Below are 6,454 nucleotides of genomic sequence, written 5' to 3' on the forward strand. Positions count from 1 at the left end.
AATTCGTTTTGGCTTGTGAATTTATATCTTTTAATTATATTTTCTAAATACTGTTAAATTTAAAGGATTTGTTGTGGAGGGAGGGGAACTTAAATAGCCTGACTATGTTTACATTGTTTATTATTATTATTATTATTTATCATATATTTATTTGACCCTCTAACCTTAGCATTCACTATTCTAAATCTACTCTTAAAAAAAATAAAAATACTACATCGGGACTCCGAAGGGCGTTTCGCGAATTATTTGAGATCAGGACTTCGGAGTGAGTTTGCAAAACATTTAATAGATCGGGACTCCGAAGCGCCTTTCACGAATCATTTGAGATCACTTCGGAGTGAGTTTGCAAAATATTTGATTCAGATCGGGACTCCGAATCGGGTTTCGCGAATTATTTGAGATCAGGACTTCGGAGTGAGTTTGCAAAACATTTAATAGATCGGGACTCCGAAGCGCCTTTCACGAATCATTTGAGATCACTTCGGAGTGAGTTTGCAAACGATTTGATTCAGATCGGGACTCCAAAGCAGTTTCCCGAATCACTCCCACCCAGCAATGCCTTGTTGAAAAGACATCAAAAAGATGTCATTGGCAGACATCGTTAAAATGTCCATCTTAATTCTAAAGCCTTACATTTAATTTCAAGAATAAATTAATTATTAGGCTATTTAAAAATGTAATTATAGGCCTATTATTAGCCTATTAATAATTACTCTCAAAATAGGACAACTGACAAAAAAGTAACAACAAAACACATTTAATAATACGTCAGATATAGGCCATAACAACAACAACGAAAAAAAAATATTTAAGATATATATTTATTTTTATCACCTTTGTCTGTACTTTATTATAATAAAAAACAGTAATTTTAAACACAAACACACACTGCTCAGTTTTTATGTAGTAAAATCTGTACCATTAAGCGTTATCACCTTACCGCCCTAATGTAAGGAATTATTATTATTATTATGTAAAACATTTTCTTTTATGTGGATACTGGAAGCGAGTGAAGTAGGTAAATAATATTAACAGAAAAAATTGATTTTGTGTCGAATGAGAGACCCAACTTTAGTTTCAGTTTCATTCTAGCCTAAAATGATCATTCGTTTTGGCTTGTGAATTTATATATTTTAATTATATTTTCTAAATACTGTTAAATTTAAAGGATTTGTTGTGGAGGTAGGGGAACTTAAATAGCCTAACTATGTTTACATTGTTTATTATTATTATTATTATTTTTATTTATCATATATTTATTTGACCCTCTAACCTTAGCATTCACTATTCTAAATCTACTCTTTAAAAAAAAAAAAAAAAAAAACTAGATCGGGACTCCGAAGGGCGTTTCGCAAATCATTTGACATCAGGACTTCTGAGTGAGTTTGCAAAATATTTGATTCAGATCGGGACTCCGAATCGCGTTTCGCCAATTATGAGATCAAGACTTCAGAGTGAGTTTGCAAAACATTTGATAGATCGGGACTCCGAAGCGCATTTCGCGAATAATTTGAGAGCACTTCGGAGTGAGTTTGCAAAAGATTTGATTCAGATCGGGACTCCGAAGCGACTTTCGCGAATTATTTGGGATCAGGAATTTGGAGTGAGTTTGCAAAACATTTGATTCAGATCGGGACTCCGAAGCACGTTTGGCGAATCACTCCCACCCAGCAATACCTTGTTGAAAAGACATCAAAATGACGTCATTGTCAGACGTAGTTAAAATGACCATCTTAATTCTAAAGCCTTACATTTAATTTCAAGAATAAATTAATTATTAGGCTAAGTAAAATTTTAATTAAAGGCCTTTAATTAGCCTATTAATAATTAATCTCAAAATAAGACAACTGACAAAAAAAGTAACAACAAAACACATTTAATAATACATCAGATATAGGCCATAACAACAACAATGAAAAAAAAATCTATTTAATATATATCTATTTATTTTCATCACCTTTGTCTGTTCATTATCATAATAAAAAACAGTAACTTTAAACACAAACACACACTGCTCAGTTTTTATGTAGTAAAATCTGTACCGTTAAGCGTTATCACCTTACTGCCCTGATGTAAAACATTTTCTTTTATGTGGATATTGGAAGCGAGTGAAGTATGTAAATAATATTTACAGAAAACTTTGATTTTGTGTCGAATGAGAGACCCAACTTTAGTTTCAGTTTCTTCTAGCCTAAAATGATAATTCGTTTTGGCTTGTGAATTTATATCTTTTAATTATATTTTCTAAATACTGTTAAATTTAAAGGATTTGTTGTGGAGGGAGGGGAACTTAAATAGCCTGACTATGTTTACATTGTTTATTATTATTATTATTTTTATTTATCATATATTTATTTGACCCTCTAACCTTAGCATTCACTATTCTAAATCTACTCTTTAAAAAAAAAAAAAAAAAAACTAGATCGGGACTCCGAAGGGCGTTTCGCAAATCATTTGACATCAGGACTTCTGAGTGAGTTTGCAAAATATTTGATTCAGATCGGGACTCCGAATCGCGTTTCGCCAATTATTTGAGATCAAGACTTCAGAGTGAGTTTGCAAAACATTTGATAGATCGGGACTCCGAAGCGCATTTCGCGAATAATTTGAGAGCACTTCGGAGTGAGTTTGCAAAGATTTGATTCAGATCGGGACTCCGAAGCGACTTTCGCGAATTATTTGGGATCAGGAATTTGGAGTGAGTTTGCAAAACATTTGATTCAGATCGGGACTCCGAAGCACGTTTGGCGAATCACTCCCACCCAGCAATACCTTGTTGAAAAGACATCAAAATGACGTCATTGTCAGACGTAGTTAAAATGACCATCTTAATTCTAAAGCCTTACATTTAATTTCAAGAATAAATTAATTATTAGGCTAAGTAAAATTTTAATTAAAGGCCTTTAATTAGCCTATTAATAATTAATCTCAAAATAAGACAACTGACAAAAAAAGTAACAACAAAACACATTTAATAATACGTCAGATATAGGCCATAACAACAACAATGAAAAAAAAATCTATTTAATATATATCTATTTATTTTTATCACCTTTGTCTGTTCATTATCATAATAAAAAACAGTAACTTTAAACACAAACACACACTGCTCAGTTTTTATGTAGTAAAATCTGTACCGTTAAGCGTTATCACCTTACTGCCCTGATGTAAAACATTTTCTTTTATGTGGACATTGGAAGCGAGTGAAGTATGTAAATAATATTTACAGAAAACTTTGATTTTGTGTCGAATGAGAGACCCAACTTTAGTTTCAGTTTCTTCTATCCTAAAATGAAAATTCGTTTTGGCTTGTGAATTTATATCTTTTAATTATATTTTCTAAATACTGTTAAATTTAAAGGATTTGTTGTGGAGGGAGGGGAACTTAAATAGCCTGACTATGTTTACATTGTTTATTATTATTATTATTATTTATCATATATTTATTTGACCCTCTAACCTTAGCATTCACTATTCTAAATCTACTCTTAAAAAAAAATAAAAATACTACATCGGGACACCGAAGGGCGTTTCGCAAATCATTTGAGATCAGGACTTCTGAGTGAGTTTGCAAAATATTTGATTCAGATCGGGACTCCGAATCGCGTTTCGCGAATTATTTGAGATCAGGACTTCGGAGTGAGTTTGCAAAACATTTAATAGATCGGGACTCCGAAGCGCCTTTCACGAATCATTTGAGATCACTTCGGAGTGAGTTTGCAAAAGATTTGATTCAGATCGGGACTCCAAAGCGCGTTTCCCGAATCACTCCCACCCAGCAATGCCTTGTTGAAAAGACATCAAAAAGATGTCATTGGCAGACATCGTTATAATGTCCATCTTAATTCTAAAGCCTTACATTTAATTTCAAGAATAAATTAATTATTAGGCTATTTAAAAATGTAATTATAGGCCTATTATTAGCCTATTAATAATTACTCTCAAAATAGGACAACTGACAAAAAAGTAACAACAAAACACATTTAATAATACGTCAGATATAGGCCATAACAACAACAACAATGAAAAAAAAATCTATTTAATATATATCTATTTATTTTTATCACCTTTGTCTGTTCATTATCATAATAAAAAACAGTAACTTTAAACACAAACACACACTGCTCAGTTTTTATGTAGTAAAATCTGTACCGTTAAGCGTTATCACCTTACTGCCCTGATGTAAAACATTTTCTTTTATGTGGATATTGGAAGCGAGTGAAGTATGTAAATAATATTTACAGAAAACTTTGATTTTGTGTCGAATGAGAGACCCAACTTTAGTTTCAGTTTCTTCTAGCCTAAAATGATAATTCGTTTTGGCTTGTGAATTTATATCTTTTAATTATATTTTCTAAATACTGTTAAATTTAAAGGATTTGTTGTGGAGGGAGGGGAACTTAAATAGCCTGACTATGTTTACATTGTTTATTATTATTATTATTATTTATCATATATTTATTTGACCCTCTAACCTTAGCATTCACTATTCTAAATCTACTCTTAAAAAAAATAAAAATACTACATCGGGACTCCGAAGGGCGTTTCGCAAATCATTTGAGATCAGGACTTCTGAGTGAGTTTGCAAAATATTTGATTCAGATCGGGACTCCGAATCGCGTTTCACGAATTATTTGAGATCAGGACTTCGGAGTGAGTTTGCAAAACATTTAATAGATCGGGACTCCGAAGCGCCTTTCACGAATCATTTGAGATCACTTCGGAGTGAGTTTGCAAACGATTTGATTCAGATCGGGACTCCGAAGCGCGTTTCCTGAATCACTCCCACCCAGCAATGCCTTGTTGAAAAGACATCAAAAAGATGTCATTGGCAGACATCGTTATAATGTCCATCTTAATTCTAAAGCCTTACATTTAATTTCAAGAATAAATTAATTATTAGGCTATTTAAAAATGTAATTATAGGCCTATTATTAGCCTATTAATAATTACTCTCAAAATAGGACAACTGACAAAAAAGTAACAACAAAACACATTTAATAATACGTCAGATATAGGCCATAACAACAACAATGAAAAAAAATCTATTTAATATATATCTATTTATTTTTATCACCTTTGTCTGTTCATTATCATAATAAAAAACAGTAACTTTAAACACAAACACACACTGCTCAGTTTTTATGTAGTAAAATCTGTACCGTTAAGCGTTATCACCTTACTGCCCTGATGTAAAACATTTTCTTTTATGTGGATATTGGAAGCGAGTGAAGTAGGTAAATAATATTTACAGAAAAATTAGATTTTGTATCGAATGAGAGACCCAACTTTAGTTTCAGTTTCGTTCTAGCCTAAAATGATCATTCGTTTTGGCTTGTGTATTTATATCTTTTAATTATATTTTCTAAATACTGTTCAATTTAAATGATTTGTTGTGGAGCAAGGGGAACTTAATTAGCCTAACTATATTTAAATTGTTTATTATTATTATTATTTATCATATATTTATTTGACCCGCTAACTTTAGGACTCACTATTCTAAATCTACTCTTTAAAAAACAAACAAACAAACAAACAAAACAAAAAAATAGAGCGGGACTCCGAAGCGCCTTTCGCAAATCATTTGAGATCAGGACTTCGGAGTGAGTTTGCAAAACATTTTATAGATCGGTTTGATAGTTTCTCTTTTCTTCGACTCGAATTACGCTTTTGTTACTTGGGAGTCGAGTAATAACGAATAATTCGTTTGTTCTGCAATACATTATACACATACGGAGTTAAAAATGTGCTCTTTTCTGATCCCAATGTCAATAATTTCACAATTTCAGATAAATACTATTTTTTATGTAATATTGATAGGCTACTTTTCTATTTATGTCTTCTTGCCATTCTGTCATGTTAATGAAGATGACACGAAAATTCCAATTTTCAATGCTTGAAATTTCAGTTCTTTTCGACAAGGGGGTGGAAAATAGTAAAGTCCATCTATTTTCAAAGCTGAATGTTACGTTCCCACTTTTTAACTAGTCTAGGGGAATGGAGGAATATGTAACAAAGAAAAGGAAAATCCACATGGAGCCTCTGGTCCCAGTCCCAGCTCTGAAGAACACTGCCAACCACCAAAGGATCCACTATAATTCGATTTATTATACTTCTTTAATACATGCAGGAGTAGCAAGAACAAAGAAAACAGGCTTCAGGAGGGGGCATAGCCAAAATAACAAACAAAACAGCAGCTTACTCCATTTTGAAACTAACTTACCGAGCACAGGGAAAAATAAATAACAAAAAGACAATATACTTCCTTAACTACCTAACTGGTCCAAAAAACAGGAGAAAAGGAGTTAAAAGAAATGGGCACCCTCCTCCCTACAAGTTATAAAGTAGACAACTTAAATATTGAAGACAGGACTACAGAAGTATTAGCAATATTGAGTGGAGTTCAACAGTCTAGGTGGGAGCAGCAAGCAACAGTACACAAACTGAAACTCTA

This window comes from Carassius gibelio, chromosome B8, assembly GCF_023724105.1.
Source record: "Carassius gibelio isolate Cgi1373 ecotype wild population from Czech Republic chromosome B8, carGib1.2-hapl.c, whole genome shotgun sequence".
NCBI lineage: Eukaryota > Metazoa > Chordata > Actinopteri > Cypriniformes > Cyprinidae > Carassius > Carassius gibelio.